The sequence below is a fragment of the Arvicanthis niloticus genome, chromosome 1 (genome assembly GCF_011762505.2).
Source record: "Arvicanthis niloticus isolate mArvNil1 chromosome 1, mArvNil1.pat.X, whole genome shotgun sequence".
Taxonomy (NCBI): domain Eukaryota; kingdom Metazoa; phylum Chordata; class Mammalia; order Rodentia; family Muridae; genus Arvicanthis; species Arvicanthis niloticus.
This window is the reverse complement of record NC_047658.1, coordinates 9654585-9678863: the sequence shown is the minus strand read 5'-3', so window position 1 is coordinate 9678863 and position 24279 is coordinate 9654585. Positions and strand designations below refer to the sequence as shown.

General features: G+C 40.1%; 1 pseudogene; it reads left to right on the top strand.

The window, feature by feature from the left end:
- The first annotated feature begins 22978 nt into the window (after window positions 1–22978).
- Window positions 22979–23762, top strand: LOC117719740 (ribonucleoside-diphosphate reductase subunit M2 pseudogene; annotated as a pseudogene).
- The last annotated feature ends 517 nt before the right edge of the window (window positions 23763–24279 follow it).

Genomic DNA, 24279 nt, shown 5'->3' with positions numbered 1-24279 from the left:
ATCCCAAGTGAGGTAAGCCAGTCACAAAAGAATATTCATGATTTTTCATTTTTGAGACAGAATACACAGTGTATCTCCAGTTGCCATCAAACTGACTCTGTAGGCCAGGCTGGCTGACACAAAATCCACCTGCCTCTGCCTCCCTAGTGCTGGGAATAAATAGTCATGCACAGCAACCACCCACTTCCAAATGACATATATGTACAAACTCAACATGTTTGTTTTACTTGGCAATGATATACTCACCTTTTCTCAGCAATGCTATTCTGGCATTTGTGCTATTTATATGTTCTCTCTGTCTCTCTGTCCCTGTCTCTGTCTCTCTGTGTCTCTCTCTGTCTCTCTCTCTGTCTCTGTCTCTCTGTGTCTCTCTCTTTCTCTCTCTCTCTCTCTCTCTCTCTCTCTCTCTCTCTCTCTCTCTCTCCCTCTCTCTCTCTCTCTCTCTATCTCTTTAAATTAGTGACTTAAAAGGAACTCTTTTTCATTGCGGATGAATTCAATTCAGATTCTATTTTGGTTTCAAATACTTGCAAAGTAGCTGACACATCTTTTGTACATTTTACCTTGTGTCCTGGGGTATAGGGATAAAAGGGTAGTAACACTGAGTGCTTATAAAAATTGTTGAAGGATATAGGTGCCTCCATGTTATCAGATTCCAATGTTTCTTGCTTTCATGATCCTTGTCAGTCTCAAAAGTTTACAACCAAACCCCAGTGTTCACAGATAAAATGGGTGTGATAAAGTAACTAGTTCATAAGTCTGTTTTCTTTGTTTTAAGATTTTTATTTTTGAATGTACAAGTGAGTTTCTGACTATGGATCTTTACACATAAATGCAGTGCCTAAGGCCAGAAGAGTGAGTTGAATCTCTTGTAGCTAGAAAGCCACAGAAAGCTGTGAGTCAGCTGATACTGGTGCTAGAAGCCAGACTCAAGTTCTCTAGAAGAGTAATACATGCTCTTAGCAGCTGGGCTATCTCCCCAACCACCATGAAATTGTTTTACAGGTTTTCTAGACAGACTTCTGTAAGATGATAGAAAAGAAAACCTTCTATGGGTTTCTGCCATTTACATTTTCTGTCCTTATTCACTCACAAGCTGGGGTAGATATTGCTATTTGTTTAAACTTGAATGTCTTCTGTCCTTTTGTGGCTGCATCATCATTGATCATGTGTGTTCACATTGCTCTCTTCCACCGTATATGAAGAAAAATCAGAAGAGAAATTCCATTGTTTTGGTACTGCAATGCTTCTCAACCTTTCTAATGCTTATTAGTCAGTACTATGACTTGCAAAATAATACATAGCAGGCAACGATTGGCCAGAGTTTCCCAGCCATTATGACCAATACACAAATTTATGGATATTAAACAATATATTACTGAAAGATAAAGTGGTCATTAAAGAAATTAAGAATGAAATTAGAAAGTTCGAAGAAATAAATGAAAATTTTTTAAATCCCTTTGGAATACAATGAAGATAGTTTTAAGAGGAGAGCTAAAAACTTTAAAAACAAACAAAACAAACAAAAAACCCCAGAGATATACCAAACAAATATCTCAATAATACAGATAATGTTTTAGAGAATTATGAATCACTAATATCATTTTTCAAGTATTTGATACAATTTTCTATTGCAGAAATGAGAATTAAAACTACTTTGTTGTTCCTTATCTTCCTAGTATAAACAGCTATCCAAACCATGAATTGGCTTCAGTAATAGCTAGGGAATCAAGATGGGGACAAGACATGATCTGTGTTAGGCTCATGGGTATTCAGACTGATCCATAGCTCTGTAGCACCAGGTGAGAAACAGGCCTGAAATGCCGTAAGACCTATAGGAACTTTGGGAGTTCTACATTTACAGGGGCTTTGGGAGAAGCTGTGGATCAAGAATGAGGACTAGAGCTTACTCTTCATAAGGTCTACAGGCTTGTAGAGAGTTCTACAACTCATATTGAAAGTTTCAGACACATCAGGAAGCCTGGGCTAACAAAGGACAGTGTCTGACCCTCCTAGATAGACTCATTTCAATTAGTGTGCCCATAGAACAAGAAACTAGAAACTGAGTGTAGAGTGAAAAGACTCTGGGAAAAAAGAGATAGAACATGAATGGTATCAAGAACTAAAGGGCGGCCAGACACATTCTGGTGGATCCATAGAACCCATAGCCAGTGCTAGCACGCCACTTCCGCCACTCGCCCCTCCTCTGGTCTGAGGCCTGCAGGTGAGTACACCCTGGATTCTGCCAGACACATTCTGGGGTATCCATAGAACCCATAGCCAGCGCTAGCACGCTCCTTCTGCCACTTGCCCCTCCTCCGGTCTGAGGCCTAGTGGTGAGTGCAGCCCGGATTCCGCCAGACATATTCTGGGGGATCCACAGATCCCACAAAAAGCTTTAGGTAGGAAAACCCACATACTATTCTGAGCTCATAGCTGGGCGCCCTGAGTGCTCAGAATCCAGCAGATACCCCTCCCCGACCTCCTCCCGCGAGCCCCTGCCGGCTAGCACCCCCCTTCTGCCCATCTCCCGGGTCTGAGGCCCGGACCAGACCTCTACCAGGTCTGCAGTTGTGTGGATCCCGGATACCGCCTGAGACATACTGGAAGATCCACTCAACCCAGAGCCACAGAGGAACAACTGAACTCAGAGCTTCAGACAACATATCCTGAGATATCCAAGAGGAGACACTGCACCCAGAACAGCAGACATCTAGCTGGACTGCTACCTTGGAGGCACCATATCCTGAGGCATCCTAGAGATACCACTGTAATCAGGGCAGCTGGAAAAAAATCACAGAGACATCTGGACTCCTAGAAGACCAAACACAAGCGAGACAACTGGAAAGACAGGCTTCAATCAGAGACAGAAGTACAGGTAGCACTAGAATTAACCAGATGGCAAAAGGCAGGAACAAGAACGTAAGCAACAGAAATTAAAGTTACATGGCATCATCAGAACCCAGTTCCCCCATCATAGCAAGCCCTGAACACACCCATCACACCAGAAAAGCAGAATTCAGAATTAAAATCACTTCTCATGATGATGATAGAGGACTTTAAGAAAGACATAAATAACACTCTCAAAGAACAGATAGAAACCCTTAGAGAGGAAACACAAAAATCCCTTAAGGAATTGCAAGAAAATGCAACCAAACAAGAGAAGGAATTAAACAAAACCATGCAGGATCTAAAAATGGAAGTAGAAACAATAAAGAAATCACAAAGGGAGAACACCCTGGAGATAGAAAACTTAAAAAAACGATCAGGAGTCATAGACACAAGTATTACCAACAGAATACAAGAGATGGAAGAGAGAATCTCATGTGCAGAAGATACCATGGAAAACATTGACACAACTGTCAAAGAAAATGCAAAATACAAAAAGCTACTAACCCAAAATATACAAGAAATCCAAGACACAATGAGAAGGCCAAACCTAAGGATAATAGGTATAGATGAGGGGGAAGATTCCCAACTTAAAGGACCAGTAAATATCCTCAACAAAATTATAGAGGAAAACTTCCCTAACCTAAAGAAAGAGATGTCCATAAATATACAAGAAGCCTACAGAACTCCAAATAGTTTAGACCAGAAAAGAAATACTTCCCGCCACATAATAGTCAAAACATCAAATGTACAAAACAAAGAAAAAATACTAAAAGCAGTAAGGGAAAAAGGCAAAGTAACATATGAAGGCAGACCTATAAGAATTACACCAGACTTCTCACCAGAGACCATAAAAGCCAGAAGATCCTGGACTGATATCATACAGACCCTAAAAGAACATAAATGTCAGCCCAGACTACTATACCCAGCAAAACTGTCAATCATTATTGATGGAGAAACCAAAATATTCCATGACAAATCCAAATTTACACAGCATCTCAACACAAACCCAGCACTTCAAAGGATAATTGGTGGAAAACTCCATCACAAGGAGGGAAACTACAACCTAGAAAAAGCAGGAAAGTAATCTTCCAAAAACCGTAAAAGAAGGTAGCTACACAAACATATCTCCACTGCCAATAACAAAAATAACAGGAAACAACATTCATTTTTCCTTAATATCTCTTAATATCCATGGACTCAATTCTCCAGTAAAAAGACATAGACTATCAGACTGGATACGTAAACAGGACACAACATTTTGCTGCATTCAGGAAACGCACCTCTGTGGAAAGGACAGACACTACCTCAGAGTAAAAGGTTGAAAAACAATCTTCCAAGCAAATGGTCCCAAGAAACAAGCTGGAGTAGCGATTCTAATATCAAATAAAATCAGTTTTCAACCAGAAGTAATCAAAAAAGATAAAGAAGGACACTTCATATTCATGAAAGAAAAAATGTACCAAGAGGAACGTGCAATTCTCAACATCTATGCCCCAAATGTAAGGGCACCCACATACATAAAAGAAACTTTACTAAAACTTAAAGCATACATTGCACCCTACACAATAATAGTGGGAGATTTCAACACCCCACTCTCAGCTATGGACAGATCATGGAAACAGAAACTAAATCGAGACACAATGAAACTAACAGAAGTTATGAACCAATTGGACTTAACTGACATCTATAGAACATTTCATTCTAAAACAAAAGAATATACCTTCTTCTCAGCACCTCATGGTACCTTCTCCAAAATAGACCATATAATTGGTCACAAAACAGGCCTCAACAGATACAAAAAGATTGAAATAATCCCCAGTACCTTATCAGACCACCATGGATTAAGACTTGTCTTTGACATGGACAAAAACAACAGAAAACCGACATACACTTGGCAACTGAACAATGCTCTACTCAATGATAACTTGGTCAAGGAAGAAATTAAAGACTTTTTAGATTTAAATGAAAATGAGGACACATCATATCAAAACATGTGGGACTCATTGAAAGCAGTACTAAGAGGAAAAATCATACCTCTAAGTGCTCACAAAAAGAAAGTGGAAAGAGCATACATTAACAACTTGACAGCAAACCTGAAAGCATTAGAACAAAAAGAAGCTAGTATACCCAAGAGGAGTAGATGGCAGGAAATAATCAAACTCAGGGCTGAAATCAACCAAGTTGAAACAAAAAGAACTATACAAAATATCAACAAAACCAGGAACTGGTTCTTTGAGAAAATCAACAAGATACACAAACCCTTAGCCAGACTAACCAAAGGGCGCAGAGACAGCATTCAAATTAATAAAATCAGAACTGAAAAGGGAGACATAACAACAGAAACAGAGGAAATTTAAAAAATTATCAGATCCTACTACAAAGGCCTATACTCAACAAAATTGGAAAATCTGGAGGAAATGGGCAATTTTCTAGATAGATACCAGGTACCAAAGTTAAACAAGGAGCAGATAAACCATCTAAACAGTCCTATAACACCTAAAGAAATAGACACAGTAATTAAAAATCTTCCCACCAAAAAATGTCCGGGGCCAGGTGGTTTCAGTGCAGAATTCTTTCAGACCTTCAAGGAAGACCTAATACCAATCCTCTTCAAGCTATTCCATAGAATAGAAACAGAAGGAACACTACCCTATTCATTCTATGAAGCTACCATTACACTCATACCTAAACCACAGAAAGACCCAACAAAGAAAGAGAACTACAGACCAATCTCTCTTATGAATATTGATGCAAAAATACTCAATAAAATTCTCGCAAACCGAATCCAACAACACATCAAAACAATTATCCATCAAGATCAAGTAGGCTTTATCCCAGGAATGCAGGGATGGTTCAATATTCAGAAATCCATCAATGTAATCCACTACATAAATAAACTCAAAGAGAAAAACCACATGGTCATCTCACTAGACGCTGAGAAACCATTTGACAAAGTTCAACACCCCTTCATGTTAAAAGTCTTGGAAAGGTCAGGAATTCAAGGCCCATACCCAAACATAGTAAAAGCAATATACAGCAAGCCAGTAGCCAACATCAAACTAAATGGAGAGAAACTTGAAGCAATCACACTAAGATCAGGGACTAGACAAGGCTGCCCACTCTCACCTTACCTATTCAATATAGTACTGGATGTCTTAGCTAGAGCAATTAGACAACAAAAGGACGTCAAAGGGATACAGATAGGAAAGGAAGAAGTCAAAATTTCACTATTTGCAGATGATATGATAGTATACTTAAGTGAACCTAAAACTTCCACCAGAGAACTCCTAAACCTGATAAACAACTTTAGCAATGTGGCTGGATATAAAATCAACTCAAACAAATCAGTAGCTTTCTTCTATTCAAAGGATAAACAGGCAGAGAAAGAAATCAGGGAAATGACACCCTTAACAATAGCCACGAATAAAATAAATTATCTTGGAGTGAATCTAACAAAGCAAGTGAAAGATCTGTATGACAAGAACTTCAAGTCTCTGAAGAAAGAAATTGAAGAAGATCTCAGAAGATGGAAAGATCTCCCATGCTCCTGGATTGGCAGGATTAATTTAGTAAAAATGGCTATCCTGCCAAAAGCAATCTACAGATTCAATGCAATACCCATCAAAATTCCAAATCAATTCTTCATAGAGATAGAAAGAGCAATTTACAAATTCATTTGTAAGAACAAAAAACCTAGGATAGTGAGAACTATTCTCAACAATAAAAGAACTTCTGGGGGAAATCACCATTCCGGACCTCAAACTGTACTACAGAGCAGTAGTGATAAAAACTGCATGGTATTGGTACAGAGACAGACAGGACGATCAATGGAATAGAACTGAAGACCCAGAAATGAACCCGCACACCTATGGTCACTTGATCTTTGACAAGGGAGCTAAATCCATCCAGTGGAAAAAGGACAGCATTTTCAACAAGTGGTGCTGGCTCAACTGGAGGTCAACATGTACAAGAATGCAAATTAATCCATTCTTATCCCCTTGTACAAAGCTCAACTCCAAGTGGATAAAGGACCTTCACATAAAGCCGGGTACACTGAAACTATTAGAAGAGAAGTTGGGGAAGACCCTCGAATACCTAGGCACAGGGGAAACGTTCCTGAACAGAACACCAATGGCTTATGCTCTAAGATCAAGAATCCACAAATGGGACCTCATAAAATTGCAAAGCTTCTGTAAGGCAAAGGACACTGTCAACAAGACAAAACGGCAACCAACAGATTGGGAAAAGATCATTACTAATCCTACATCCGATAGGGGGCTAATATCGAATATTTACAAAGAACTCAAGAAATTAGATGCCAGACAACAAAATAACCCATTAAAAAATGGGGTACAGAGCTAAACAAAGAATTCTCAACTGAGGAAACTTGAATGGCTGAGAAGCACATTAAGAAATGCTCCACATCCTTAGTCATCAGGGAAATGCAAATCAAAACAACACTGAGATACCACCTCACACCAATCAGAATGGCTAAGACCAAAAACTCAGGTGATAGTAGATGCTGGCGAGGATGTGAAGAAAGAGGAACACTCCTGCATTGTTGGTGGGGTTGCAAGCTGGTACAACCACTTTAGAAGTCAGTCTGGCGGTTCCTCAGAAAATTGGACATAGCACTACCTGAGGACCCAGCTATACCACTTCTGGGCATATACCCAGAAAATGCCCCAAAAAATAACAAAGACATATACTCCACTATGTTCATAGCAGCCCTATTTATAATAGCCAGAAGCTGGAAAGAACCCAGATGCCCTTCAACAGAGGAATGGATACAAAAAATGTGGTACATTTACACAATGGAATATTACTCAGCTATTAAAAATAATGAATTCGAGAAATTCTTAGGTAAATGGATGGAAGTAGAAAATATCATCCTGAGTGAGGTAACCCAATCACAAACGAACACACATGGTATTTACTCACTGATAAGCGGAGATTAGCCCAAAAAATTTGAAACAACAAAGATTCAACTACCAGACGACATGAAGCTCATGAAGAAGAATTAACAAGTAAGGATGCCTAAGTCTTTCTTAGAAGGAGTAACTAAATAACCAAGGGAGCAAATGTGGAGACAAAGTGTGGGTCAGAATCTGAAGGGAGGGTTGTAGGGAGACCATTGCGTCTGGGTATTCATTCCATAGGCAGTCACCAAAAATAGATGCTGATAGGGATGTCAGGATGGGAAAGCTGACAGCAGCCTGATAAGGCTGTATCCTTAGAGGTCTCTCAGAGTCAGACATACCCAGAGACAGATACCCACAGCTATCCATTAATCTGAACAAAGTTCCCAATGGAGGAGTTAGAGAGTAAATTGAAGGAACCGTGAACCATAAGGGCTGGTGGCCCCGTGAGGAGAGCAACAATACCAACCAGCCAGAGCTCCCCAGGGTCTAAACCACCAGCCTAGGAGCACATAGGGAGAGACACATGACTCCAGCTGTATATGTAGGGGAGGATGGCCTTGTTGGGCATAGGTGGGAGACAAGATCATTGGTACCCTGAAGGCTGAGCACTAAGGGGGGGATCTGAGGGTGGGGAGGGGGCCTGGGGGTAGGTGGGTAAACACCTTCATAGAGGCAGGAGGAGGGGGGATGGGATAAGGGGTTCCTGGGTGGTGGGGGAAATATGGTAAGGGGATAAAATTTGAAATGTAAATATTATATCCAATAAAAGAGGGGGAAAATAGAAAAGCGGTTAGAACCAACATTCTTAATAAAATGTCAGCCCTCTTTAAAAAAAAAAAAACTATCTTGATACTAAAATTTGTTTTGAGAATTGTATATTGCAGAATGATCAGCCTTGGTGTATCTACTCAACAAGCAAGCTGGGCACACCTGCTCAAACCTCTGAGGTCCGTGAATTCCATCTGGAGGCAGTGAAGACACAGCATCAGAGGATTGTCAGTTTGCTCTTCCCCCCACTACTCTTCTAATATCTCAACGCCCATAATCAGCTTGAAGAAGCTAATGATGAGTCAGCGCCCCTATTCCCTGGGCATGGGGACTAAGGTGGTAAATGTAGGGCTGTCTCTCTAGGGAAAAGTAGTGGTTTTGTCGGAATAGAGAGGATTAGCTAGGGTTTATTGCATAGCCATAACCTATTAGTAGAAATCTGTATAATTAATATCAAGATGAAGATATAAATTCTTAAATGGCACCAATTTACTTTGTTTACAAATTTTAAGGTTTTCATTGGCATGAGCTTCTTAGTGATATAAGAGTGAGATGAATATTGTTACTCTCATAGGCATTGTACCAGTATAACACATTTAGGAATACAAAGCTTAGACCCAGTCCTTCTTTAACTTTTTAAACTGATTTGAGATGGTCAGCCTGTGAGTTAAGGGACTATAGCAAATTCATGACTTGGAGTTTATTATAAGGGTGTTCTCTATGTTTTATTTAGAAATAGCTGAGTGGAGTTAACAGGCAACAGTCCAGATTACCTTACATAAATAGCTGGTTTTCAAAACATCAGAAATCCTTAGAATTGACATGACAAACATTTCAGTATTAATGTTCATTTTCATTAGAGACCTGTCTGCTCCGGACAGCTTCCTATGTTAAATTCTAAGAAGAAATTGAGCATCCTTGGAGTCACTCCAGTTGTGGTGAGACAGCCACTAGGCAAGAATTGCCACTTTCCTTCTACAGACAAATTACTGTCCAGAAAAGGACACACTTGCAGAATAGTCGACTGATTATATCTGCCTAGACAGAGTAATCAGCCCTTAATAATTCTGCAGCACTAAGGTCTGTCAGATGATCCTGGGCCAGAAGGCAGAAGAACAGATGCTCCAACGTTTTGAAGTAGAGTGAGTGTCCAGGTGTTCAGAGGTCTCTATAAATTGGCTAAGTTTTAGAAGCTATGCTTTGTGCTTTCCACAATTATAGTTAACTCAGTCATTCTGAATTTCTGACGGGGTTGAAAACTTATAGCTATTTACCTTGAGAGAAAAGATTTGAGTGGATGGTCGTCAGCTGACATTCATCCTAAAGCCAAGGAAAAAGCCAGGTTCAGAACTAAGTGTTTTAGTTAGGATAGATTACAGAGGTGCTGGTTAGTCAACAAAAGGATGGACTGGGTATTAGGACTATCTTGTTCCTCACTGGTACAAATTGGTATAATTATGCTCTAACTGTATTTTGAGAGAAAAGTTTCCTTTTAACAGGAAGGGTGATGTGTAGGAGAAGCTAAGGTGTGAGGAGTACTGAGAGGAAGAAAAGGAGTAAGAAGAGGAGAAGAAGAAGGAGAGGAGAAGCTAGGTGATGAAAGAGAGATAGAGGGGGGAGACAGGGAGGCAGATGTTCATGTATCTCCACCAGTCAAAGATAGTTGATATATCTAGGTTGGGTAGTGGGTTACACCTCTGATTGAACAATTCCAAACTTATAAAGCCTATGATTAACATTTTTTTAAAAAATGTATAAATGCAAAAAGGAAAAGGGGGCATGGGATAGGGGTTTTCTAAGGGGGGGAATGGGGAAAGGGGATGGCATCTGAAGTGTAAATGAAAGATCTAATAAATAAAAAAATAAATTAATTAATTAATTAATTAATTAAAAAAAAGAACTAAAGGGCAATAATGTATCAGGAATAAAGAAATGTGGTGGGGGGCAAGAGGGCACAGCAGATAAGGATTTATGGGAAGAAATAATACTAAAGATTATTATTAGCTACAATAATGCCTGGACTGGCAAGATATGGCCACTCATGCAGCACAAAAGTTATTTAAGTAATCAATCACTTTTTGTTTTGGGAAAAATAGGAACACCTATACGGTGTAATTAGAAGGTTAAGCTGATACACCCACTATGAAAATCAGTTTGTAGATTTTCAAAAGCTAAAAATGAAAGTACTGCATGGTATAGAATGTTTCCAAAGGGCTTGATAATCTACGTATTTACATTTTGTATGATAATATCTATGGAATTGAATCAGTACATATGTCAATTACAGATGAGTGGATGGATAAAAAATGTGATATATACATATAAATTCATATATATACATATATAAAAATTGATACCTATATCTATGTCAATATATAATATGATATATATCACATTTGAATTTCATAAATACTAACAAAAATATTAAATATTTGTAAAACTGAATGAACTGGAAAGCATCGTATAGGCCAAATTAAGCCATATCTAAGAATAGACACTCTACATGTTTTCTATTATATACAGATCCTAGCTTCAAATTTTTAAATTTCTGTCCTTAATTTGGAGCATCTATATAGATCTAGGAAGTAGTGGTCAGGACAGAAAGGGTGAAAAGAAGTAATGATGGTGGGCTAGTCAATAAAATATATGTTATAAGAAATGGGTCAATACTAGGTATAAACAGGGATGGGACATAGACATGGATGGAAGGTAGGGTTTGTGATGGTGTCAATGAAGGCTAAAATTGTATAAAAGACTTTTGAAGTGGATTTCTGGTTTTGTTGGAGACCTAGTTGTATCATGTGATATTTTTCTGGAAATTGTCTGGTGGGAAGATGTTTTCCTGAAGCAGACACCTGAAAGCATGCTTTCCTGTGAGCACATGATGCTTTTCTGGAAGCTGCCTGATGAAAAGGCATTTGATATTTTCAGGAGCAGATGCATGAGGGGACACATGGAGCTTGAAAGGAGTATAACTATAACCCAAAAGACAGTGGATGATGCTTTGGGATTGGTTCACCTTACTGTTCTTTGTTGGACTTTGCCTTGCTGGTCCATGCAGATGACAATTTGGCATTGGTTCAGCTTGCTAGTATTCATTGGCTTCACTGCCGCTGGTCTTCACTAATGATAGCCTAGCATTGGTTCACCTTGTTTTTTCTCTGATCTGCGCTTGTTATAACTTTGTAGAGAGAAATGCATCAATTCTAGAAGTGTTCTGGTGGGGTTTTGGCATGGTTGAGCAGTGTCACTTCATGGTTTCTTTTGGGTTGAGCTGCTACTACTGACTCGTCTTTAGTATTTTGCCAGTGGACTGGACTTCGGACAAACAAGATTGTAATTGCCCCAAAGGAACTGCCTCTAAACAGGTCCACTTCTCCCTTTTCCAATTAGCCATCTTCTTATGCTACTTTTACTTGTTGGGCTCTAAGGGGGGTTGAATCACTGAGAATCCTAATTAGTGTAAAGGGTGTCATTTTCCTAATTTCTTTATCAGACTATTTATCCTTTGAGCAGAGGAAGACTACTAACTTGTTTTAGTAATTTTATATTCAGCCACATTGCTGAAGATGTTTATAAGGTTTAGGAGTTCTCTGGTGAAATTTTTGGGGTCACTTAAATATACATACTATCACATCATCTTCAAATAGTGATATTTTGACTTCTTCCTTTCAGACTTGTATCCATTTGACCTCCTTTTGTTGTCTAATTGCTCTGACTAGGACTTTGAGTACTATATTGAATAAGTATGGAGGATGAACAGGCTGAAAAAAATTAGGGAAATGAAACTCTTTACAATAGTCACAAATAATATAAAATACCTTGATGTGACTCTAACCAAGCAAGTGAAAGATCGATATGATGAGAACTTAAAGTCTCTGAAGAAAGAAACCGAAAAAGATCTTAGAAGATGGAAAGATCTCCCATGCTCTGGAATTGGTAGGATTAATATAGTAAAAATGGTCATCTTGCCAAAAAGCAATCTACAGATTCAATGCAATCCCCATCAAAATCCCAACTAAATTCTTCATAGAGTTAGAAAGAGTGATTTGCAAATTCATTTGGAAAAACAAAATAACCCAGAATAATGAAAACTAATCTCAACAATATAAGAACTTCTGTGAGAATCAAAATTTCTGAACTTAAGTTGTATTACAGAGCAATAGTGATAAAAAAAAACCTGTATGTTACTGGTACAGAGACAGGCATGTAGATCAATGGAATAGAACTAAACACTCAGAAATGAACCCATACACCATGGTCATTTGATCTTTGACAAAGGAGATAAAACAATCCAGTGGAAAAAAACAGCATTTTCCAAAAAAAGGTGCTGGTTCAACTGCCAGTCAGCATGTAGAAAAAGGCAAATTGCCTCATGGCTGGGGCAGACACCCAGCTGATCTACTCCCGAGAAAACACCATATCCTGAGACATCCTAGAGGAGCAACTGAACTCAGAGCAGTGGGTAAGACCAGTCACCCACTGCCCTATGCCCCAGAGCTACAACTGGGAGTAAGGGGCACTCAGGGCCCATCAGGCACCCAAACCCCGCCCCTGTGGAATGCCACTCCCCTTCCACCCCTCACCTGGTCCTTGTGGTTGGGGCAGACACCCAGATGGTCTGCTCCTGTGAAGATACCTTGTCCAGAGACATCCTAGAGAAGCAACTGAACTCAGAGCAGTGGACAGCATACCCTGAGACATCCTAGAGGAGGTACTGCACTCAGAGCAACAGGCACTCATATCCTGAGACATACTAGAGGAGACACTGCACTCAGAGCAGTGGACAACTAGCTGGTCTGCTACTGTGAAGACACCATATCCTGAGACATCCTAGAGGAGCCACTGTACTCAGAGAAGCTGGACCTCAGGATCACAGGATCACAGAGACATCTGGACCCTGAGGAGTTCTGACACAAGCAAGATAACTGGAAATGCAGTCTCCAGTAGAAAGACAGGCTTCAATCAGAGACAGAAGTACAGGTAGCACTAGAACTAACCAGATGGTAAAAGGCAAGCACAAGAACGTAAACAACAGAAACCAAAGTTACTTGGCATCATCAGAACCCAGTTCTCCCACCATAGAAAGCCCTGAACACCCCATTACACCAGAAAAGCAGGATTCAGAATTAAAATCACTTCTCATGATGATGATAGAGGACTGTAAGAAGGACATAAATAACACGCTCAAAGAATTTGAGAACACAGGTAAACAGGTAGAAGCCCTTAAAGAGGAAACACAAAAATCCCTTAAAAATTGCAAGAAAACACAAGCCAACAGATGAAGGAATTAAACAAAACCATCCAGGATCTAAAAATGGAAGTAGAAACAATAAAGAAATCTCAAAGGGAGACTACCCTGGAAATAGAAAACCTAGGAAAAAGAGCAGGAGTCATAGACACAAGCATCACCAACAGAATACAAGAGATAAAAGAGAAAATCTCATGTGCAGAAGATACCATGGAAAACATTGACACAACTGTCAAAGAAAATGCAAAATACAAAAAGCTACTAACCCAAAACATCCAGGAAATCCAGGACACAATGAGAAGGCCAAACCTAAGAATAATAGGTATAGATGAGGGGGAAGACTCCCAACTTAAAGGGCCAGTAAATATCTTCAACAAAATTATAGAGGAAAACGTCCTTAACCTAAAGAAAGAGATGTCCATAAATATACAAGAAGCCTACAGAACTCCAAATAGACTAGACCAGAAAAGAAATACCTCCTGTCACATAATAATTAAAACATCAAATGTACAAACCAAAGAAAAAATACTAAAAGCAGTAAGAAAAAAAGGTAAAGTAACATATAAAGGCAGACCTATAAGAATTACAACAGACTTCTCACCAGAGACTATAAAAGCCAGAAGATTGTGGACGGATATCATACAGACCCTAAGAGAACACAAATGCCAGCACAGACTACTATACCCAGCAAAAACTCTCAATCAATATTGATGGACAAACCAAGATATTCCATGACAAAACCAAATTTACACAATATCTACCCATAAACCCAGCACTTCAAAGGATAATTGATGGAAAACTCCAACACAAGGAGGGAAACTACAACCTAGAAAAAGCAAGGAAGTAATCTTCCAACAACCCCAAAAGAAGAGAGTTACACAAACATAATTCCACCTCTAATAACAAAAACAACAGGAAGCAAGAATCATTTTCCTTAATATCTCTTAATATCAATAGACTCAATTCCCCAATAAAAAAGACATAGACTATCAGACTGGATACATAAACAGGACCCAGAATTTTGATGCATACAGGAAACACACCTCTGTGACAAAGACAGACACTACCACAGAGTAAAAGGATGGAAAACAATCTTCCAAGCAAATGGTCCCAAGAAACAAGCTGGAGTAGCAATTCTAATATCAAATAAAATTGATTTTCAACCAAAAGTAATCAAAAAAGATAAAGAAGGACACTTCATACTCATCAAAGGAAACATGTACCAAAATGAACTCTCAATTCTGAACATCTATGCCCCAAATGCAAGGGCACCCACATACATAAAAGAAACTTTACTAGAGCTCAAAGCATACATTGCACCTCACACAATAATAGTGGGGGATTTACCCCCCACTCTCAAGCAATGGATAGATCATGGAAATAGAAACTAAATAGAGACACAAGGAAACTAACAGAAGTTATGAACCAAATGGATTTAACTGATATATATATATATATATATATATATATATATATATATATATAAAACATTTCACCCTAAAACAAAAGAATACACCTTTTTCTCAGCACCTCATGGTACCTTCTCCAAAATATACCATATAATTGGTCACAAAACAGGCCTCAACAGATACAAAAAGATTGAAATAATCCCTTGCAACCTATCAGACCACCATGGATTAAGGCTGGTCTTTAATAATGACAAAAACAATGGAAAGCCCACATACGCATGGAAACTGAACAATGCTCTACTCAATGATGACTTGGTCAAGGAAGAAATAAGAAAGAAATTAAAGACTTTTTAGAATTTAATGAAAATTAGGACACATCATACCAAAACTTGTGGGATTCCATGAAAGCAGTACTAAGAGGAAAACTCATAACTCTAAGTACCTACAAAAAGAAACTGGAAAAAGCATACACTAACAACTTGACAGCACACCTGAAAGCTTTAGAACAAAAAGAAGCAAACCCAAGAGGAGTAGATGGCAGGAAATAATCAAACTCAGGGCTGAAATCAACCAAGTTGAAACAGAAAGAACTATACAAAATAACAACAAAACCAGAAGCTGGTTCTTTGAGAAAATCAACAAGATAGATAACCCTTAGCCAGACTAACCAGAGGACACAGAGACAGTATCCAAATTAATAAAATCAGAACTGAAAGGGGAGACATAACAACAGAAACTGAGGAAATTTTTAAAAATTAACAGATCCTACTACAAAGGCCTATACTCAACCAAATTGGAAAATCTGGATGAAATGGACAATTTTCTAGACAGGTACCAGGTACCAAAATTAAATCAGGAGCAAATAAACCATCTAAACAGTCCCATAACCCCTAAAAAATAGAAGCAGTCATTAAAAGTCTCCCCACCAAAAAAAGTCTGGGACCAGATGGTTTAAGTGCAGAATTCTATCAGACCTTCAAGGAAGACTCTAACACGCCCCACCCCCCCGAGCCTTGCATCCGTGGGGAAGAAAGCACGAGACGCAGAGATCAGGTAGTTACTGCAAAACGAGGCTTTAATCTTTCTCACACACGTGGGGAAACGCGGAGAGGCGCTGAAGGGGAGAGCTGAGGAAGGGGTCTGGCTTAAGTACAGTCTAGAGTGACGTATTCACTTCTGATTGGCTGTTCGCTCACCACCCAATATTATGCCTCGGGATTGGCAGTGACTTTGGCACGCCTATCAGCCTAGCAACTGTGCAGATAATTGTTTACATCTGGAGAAGACACGTGGCCAGCGCCATCTTGGAAATGCAAATGTATAGCCACTGCTAACAGCGGCTTCCTACATCTCTCCCTGTTTAAATTATTAATATGAAACAGCCTTTTGCCTATCAAATGTAGTACCAAATAAGATTCGAACTCAAACCCGATCAAGCAAACTCCATCTTGGGGGAATAAGCGATCAAGAGCTTATAGCCCGAAGATTTTTCCTTACCCTTCCAGGTGCAATGGAAACCAGTCCTCTGGGTGCTTGGGCTAAGGAAATATAAAGAGAATTGACACCCATTCCTGTGCAATGGAGTATAGCTCCCAGGAGTGCAAAGGATGTCAACCTACTATTAGGTACCACAATTATTTAGGCAAGAGCTGGCTGGACTTAGACCTCTCATCTAACCCAGTGCAGTGAGCTGAGCTCCTGTGGTGCATAGACTGAGAGGGTCTCTGTCATAGGCTATTTTCTAGCCTAGATCGTTGAATTTCAGGGAGGGATGCTCTTGCTCTAAGGCTGCAAGTGCTTAGGCTTTAAGCTACCTTGTCACTTATTTTGTTGGGCTCTGAGCTTACAAACCAACCATCTATGAATACTAATTCACATCATAGGGCTGTACCAAGCAAGCCTATTCCCGCTCTTAAGAAAGAAAGAAAGAAAGAAAGAAAGAAAGAAAGAAAGAAAGAAAGAAAGAAAGAAAAGGGCAGAAGACATTTAAGAAGTAAAATCTCCACAGGAAACAGGCTCCATCCGCACTCCATCAAGGCTGGAAATCCGGATTTGCAATTGCTGCTGTACCTGGACCAACTTCCCATTCCACTTTCCTTTTAAATAAGCAGAAAGATTATGGCTTTAAGTAAATGCATCATTCACAAATCTTAGAGGTGTAACACCTGGATGTGAGGCTGTTGACACACAGCTTATTTGAACCACATCTGTGAGCTGCTTCACATGGGCTTAGAGCCAATCAACTCTTCGATTGACCAAAGTCTCTTTTAAGTCTCCATAACGATGTACTGAGATGGGCACAAAGGTAGGCACATGCACAACCAAGGCTAGGTCTAGTGATCTATTCTAGCCTTGTGCTAAAAGCATGTGACATTTTTACAATCTAAGGTATCAGAATTATTCTGAAAGTTGGATAGCATAAAGAAAAATGAAGGGTCTACACACACCAACACCGGTTGTGCAGATGTATTTCCAAACACCTTATTAATTTTTAATGTTATTTAAATGGCTAGAGATATTAAATCTTGTAGCCGAAACATTCTGCACTTTATGAAACATATTTAACAAGACAAAGGCAGATATACCCCTTTTTAACATTTAAAACAGTGGCTACAACACATAATTTAATTGTGTTGAAGCAAGATAAACTCAAGAAAATATACATATGCTTTAATTTAGGACTTACATCCCTTTGAAAACATTAAACAGAGGTTTAAAATCCTCTTATGTTAAGCTTAAGATGAGGTTTTAGTCAAATAATATCTCTTAACAACCTTTAAAAATCACTAAGAGTAAATCAAGATTAAAAGTAAACTATTTTTCTTTGCATGTACACTCACAAGCCAGAAGATGGCGTTAGTTCCCCACCACAAATGGTTGTGAGTCACCACGTGGCCGCTGGGAGTTTAGCCTTTATATTTTAAATTGTAAATCTAGCCTTCTCTCTAGCCCAAAATTGTCTCTAATATTGAAAAGACACTGTCTTTGAATTCTTTTTGGAGCAACAAGTTACTTCCAAAAAATTTTTAAAGCTCGTTATATTGGAGCAATGGCTTGCAGAAAAAATTTCTTTAGAGAAATCCACTAATAAAGTATCACATACACCAAAGGATTTAACCTCTTACCCTTTTGTATTAAAGCAACAACAAAATTTATATATATATATAAAATATAAAACATTAACCATTTTTTGAAGCAATTATTTTTTAACAAATATCGCTCCATGGGCTCTTAAACATTATGAATAAATTTATTACCTGTAAACCTTTTACCTCTACCAGAAATGTAAAGGAATGGTATAAAAATATTTTTTATGTAAACATTTATTGAAATGGTAGCTGGAGAAGACAAGTTATGCTGTATAAAACTTAAATTTGAACTTTATTTTGGATTAATTTAATAACCAATCTTTTTTGTCCCATGAGAATATCGGATAAAAGCCAATTTTATTCTCTAATAATTGTTACACATATTAAAGGAATCTAAAGCATCTCATCCTCAACAATTTCAAATACAGAGGAATTAAAACAACCTGAACCATATTCTATCAGCAGACACAGCTATACTCATGGAGGGAAGCAGGCATAATTTTAATTTCTGCAGCATAATCATAACCTTTAGCCACAGACTGTTGTAAACAGTCTTAGGTTTACCCCTCCTCTCACAAGAAACAATGAGAACAAAAGACAAATTCCCTTAAGCACATTTCTAGGGCCTGGTCTAAAGACCCAGAACAAAAGGAGCTTTTAACACCTGAGCTTCTGCAGCTCAGTCCTAATTCAAATGTAAATGTAACCTCCCTCAGGCCTGTTCTCTGAGGCTTGGCTAAGCCTGAATTGTGCATTTTGGCTTTAGCTTTGAACCTTAAATTTAAACTGTAAACCTTAAAAGACACATGTTGTATCTTTTCTCTATAAACATAGGCAAATCAAAAAAAAAATCTTTAATGATGTAAGCAATCTATTTTCTCTCAAATTAACACCAAGTGGATTACCTATATGTTATAAAGTTTGCTGCCACAAAACAAATTGTAAAGTCTAATGGAAAACTTGTAGCATTTATGACCCAGGCTTTTGGTGGATGCGCCTGAGGCCAGGGCAACCAAGTAACTCTCAATAGCTTTGAACTAGGCAGTACTTCAGCATTTGAATATACTGGCAGGAGAACAGTTCAAGATCTGACTATGGCCCACAGTGGTATACTTATCACCAACTCAGAACCGTAATCTTGCAACCTAGCTTCATTCTTCACAATCTGCATCAGCCGCGTAGGGACCCAAATTGAATTGTTTTCACCTGTGGAGTAAGCACAAACAGCTTCCCACCCCGGGCCACAGCAGGCCCTCAGCCAATCTTGTAGCCTCCTGTTCTTACGAGGGACAGTGGCTGTACGGCATTTAGCTGTAGCATTTTCAAAAATCATCTGTTCTATCACTGGCATTGCTTGCTCTGAGCTCGCGGGACACTCCCTGTGTGCCCGACGCTGGAAGGCAGCTTCCCAGGGCAGACTGCCTCCCTCCTCTGTCTGCCTTTCGCGGCATGCCCCCTTGCTCTGCCGGGCTGCAAGCCGCCACACGTAGCAGAGCGCAGACGCCTCTGCAATCGGTCTGACCCAGGCCCCATCGCAGGGACTCTGTTCCCACAGCCCAAGGTGAGAAGCACGGCAGGGGACCCTCCAACCCGAGCGAGCCGCTGGCGCCGGCCGAGGTCTGTGGGGCTGGGCTGAGTGACTTAAGATCTTTCTTAGTCTTATCTCAGAACGGCTATCCTTTGCACAAGCGGCTACTTCCTCCTCTATGCTCTCCTCCTCGGAGCTGCCCAGTTCTATGGAGTCAGGTTCCTTAATGAAGTACAGTGGGGTCCATTTGACCTCCGTTCTCTCTCCACCATCTGGTGGAGGGTCCTCAAGCTTAATGGACTCTGCAGTAGCCCTTGTTCCTTTTGAGTACTCTATCTCTCCAGGCGCTTTGGCCTGACCTCCAGGCTCCTTGGCCTGACCTCCAGGCTCCTTGGCCTGATGCCGGCTAACACTAACACACTCTGGTTCTGATATGCCCGAGTAGCCATAAAACAATTGCAGTATAAGCAAGAGTTTAATTAATGAAGTGGCCGCGGTGGATTTAAATCTGCTTGTCAAGATTTCTACTTTAGACATAACTTCCAAAGGGTGTACCTCTTACAGCCGCAGTCTTTTAACCGTCCTCGAGGCTCGGGGTCTCTCCGCTAACGCGTAGAGATTTCTGCCGCCTGGAAAAACCGCGCATGGGTTTCGCGCGCGTGGAAATTCCGCGCGCCTGGAATTTCCACGCGCCTGGAATTTACCCGGGTTTTCGGCACCAGATCTAACGTGCCCCCCCCCCCCCGAGCCTTGCATCCGTGGGGAAGAAAGCACGAGACGCAGAGATCAGGTAGTTACTGCAAAACGAGGCCTTTTAATCTTTCTCACACACGTGGGGAAACGCGGAGAGGCGCAGAAGGGGAGAGCTGAGGAAGGGGTCCGGCTTAAGTACAGTCTAGAGTGACGTATTCACTTCTGATTGGCTGTTCGCTCACCACCCAATATTATGCCTCGTGATTGGCAGTGACTTTGGCACGCCTATCAGCCTAGCAACTGCGCAGATAATTGTTTACATCTGGAGAAGACACGTGGCCAGCGCCATCTTGGAAATGCAAATGTATAGCCACTGCTAACAGCGGCTTCCTACAGAAGACCTAATACCAATTCTCTTCAAACTATTCCACAGAACAGAAACAGAAAGAACACTACCCAATTCGTTCAATGAAGCTACCATTACACTCATACATACCTAAACCTCAAAAGACCCAACAAAGAAAACTTCAGACCAATCTCTCTTATGAATACTGATGCAAAAATACTCAATAAAATTCTAGCAAACCAAATCCAAGAACACATCAAAACAATCATCCATCATGATCAAGTAGACTTTATCCCAGGAATGCAGGGATGGTTCAATATTTGGAAATTCATCAATGTGATCCACTACATAAATAAACTCAAAGAAAAAAAACCACATGGTCATCTCACTAGATGCTGAGAAACCATTTGACAAAGTTCAACACCCCTTCATGTTAAAAGTCTTGGAAAGGTCAGGAATTCAAGGCCCATACCCAAACATAGTAAAAGCAATATACAGCAAGCCAGTAGCCAACATCAAACTAAATGGAGAGAAACTTGAAGCAATCACACTAAGATCAGGGACTAGACAAGGCTGCCCACTCTCACCCTACCTATTTAATATAGTACTGGAAGTCCTAGCTAGAGTGATTAGACAACAAAAGGAAGTCAAAGGGATACAGATAGGAAAAAAAGAAGTCAAAATTTCACTATTTGAAGATGATATAATAGTATACTTAAGTGACCCTAAAACTTCCACCAGAGAACTGATAAACAACTTCAGTAAAGTGGCTGGATATAAAATCAAACAAATCAGTAGCCTTCTTCTAGTCAAAGGATAAACAGGATGAGAAAAAATTAGGAAAATGACACCTGTGGGGAGCCGACAGAAGGTGGCTATCATTCTTGCAGCCATCTTGAGCCATATACCCTGACAAGAGATTTGATTGCATTAGCCTACAACAGCTGAGCACACTCTGATAACATCTTGTTTTAGATACCCAGGATCTTCCCTTGGGTATGTGAGACTTACAGCTGTGATTTAGAGCCAAGACTTAATGGTGTGACTTAGAGATCAGATTTAGAGATAAGACCTAAGGGTGTGACTTAAGGGCATGACTTAAGGGAGTGGCTTAGAAGTGAGACATATAAAAGGCAAGAGGCAGACAGAAGAGTTCAGTACAACTTGGAGTTAGTTATTAGACATTAGGCAGTACAACTTGGAGTAGGAATTAGGCATGAGGTAGAAGACACTTGGAATAGAGAACTCGGAAGAAGAATTATTATTAGGTAGTAGGCACTTAGCACTTGGAGATAAACTTGGAACTTGGAGGCACTAGGGACTAGGAAACTCGAGACTTGGAACTTGGACTAGGAACTAGGGACTTGGAGAGAAGAAGAGAGACTGAAGAATATACGGGATTGAATCACGCTCCGTCTGGTCTCCATTCTTCTCGTCCATCCTCACTCTCTTTCTTGTTGAACCCCAACCCGTGGACTGGAGTAGCTTGGGGCAGTGCGGGCTAACAAGTTAGTCCCCAAGACTTTTGGCAGCGCAGGTCTCAACATTGACAGATCGGCCCGAAACATTTCTGGCCCCCAAACATGGGGCAGCTCAGGCCACGACAGACACCCTTCACAATAGTCACAAATAATATAACGTATCTTGGAGTGAATCTAACCAAGCAAGTGAAAGATCTGTATGACAAGAACTTCAAGTCTCCTTTCCCACCAAAGTGTCTTCTTAGAATGTCCTACGGTATCTATCGGTAGCATGCAGAGTGACAGCCAACCACACGAAATTGACAAGCATTAAAAGTACTCAATATGATGAGACACGAGCAGCTTTATATGGTTCTCTTGGCACTTGGGGGTTCACTTGGCACTCTCATCCAACAGGAAAGTAAAGTACCTACTAACCCCAGCATTGAGGATGAGCTGTTACTGAGAGATAATCCCCGCCTCTTTGTTATCTTTCCCATCGAATACCATGATATACAAGAAAGCTGAGGCCTCCTTTTGGACTGCCGAGGTGGTGGACCTTTCCAAGGATATTCAGCACTGGGAGGCTCTGAAACCCGATGAGAGACATTTTATATCTCATGTTCTGGCTTTCTTTGCAGCGAGTGATGGTATAGTCAATGAAAACTTGGTGGAGCAATTTAGCCAAGAAGTTCAAGTTACAGAGGCTCGCTGTTTCTATGGCTTCCAAATTGCCATGAAAAACATACACTCAGAAATGTACAGTCTCCTTATTGACACTTATATTAAAGATCCCAAAGAAAGAGAATATCTCTTCAATGCGATTGAAATCATGCCTTCTGTGAAGAAGAAGGCCAACTGGGCCTTACGTTGGATTGGGGACAAAGAAGCTACATGTGGAGAAGGAGTTGTGGCCTTTGCCGAGGTAGAAGGAATCTTCTGGTTCTTTTACATCAATATTCTGGCTCAAGAAGCGGGGACTGATGCCGGGCTTTACATTTTCCAATGAACTTATTAGCAGAGACGTGGGTTTACACTGTGACTTTGCCTGCCTGATGTTCAAGCACCTGGTACGCAAGCCATCCATCAGGGCAGAGAGTAAAAGAAATAATTACCAACGTGGTTAGGATAGAGCAGGAGTTCCTCATGGAGGCCTTGCCTGTGAAGCTCATTGGGATGAATTGCACTTTGATGGAGCAGTACATTGAATTTGTGGCCGACAGGCTGATGCTGGAGCTGGGTTTTAGCAAGATTTTCAGAGTAGAAAATCCGTTCGACTTCTTGGAAAATATTTCACTAGAAGGAAGGACAAACTTCTTTTTGAAGCATGTAGGCGAGTATCAGAGAATGGGTGTCATGTCGAATTCAACAGAGAATTCTTTTACCTTGGATGCTGACTTCTAAGTAACTGATCGTGTGCTCTTTGCTGATTTTTCTCCCTTTGTCATTAAATGAAATCAACAAAAACCCAACCAACTGGCTATACCATGAATTGTCATTAAATTTGTTAACAAGTTCCTAAAAGCTGTGTAGCTACCTCAGTCCTAGGCTTGTCACTAGAGAAGAAATCATACTTCAAACAATGGGTACTTGGATCCTTAGGGTCCTTGGTCCTTGGCTTTTCCAAGTAGCATGGTCACCTTTGACCTTATCAAAGTACTAACAGTGCTGGGCCAGGCTTTCTGAGCAGTGACGCTCAAGCAAGCAGGTTTAAACATTTAGAGGCCATGGGGCTGTTTAAAGATGTCAACTTCACTTACTGCTTCCTGCAGGTATGTAGAGTTTACTTAACAAGTTTGTAAATAAAACTGGCACTTTGCACACAAACATAGTACTGTCAGAGGGAAAGCCCGCTTTATTTGGTTCCTAGACCAAGCAGGAAGTGTTTCATTTACCGCCGTTGACAGTCCCTTTCAAAGTG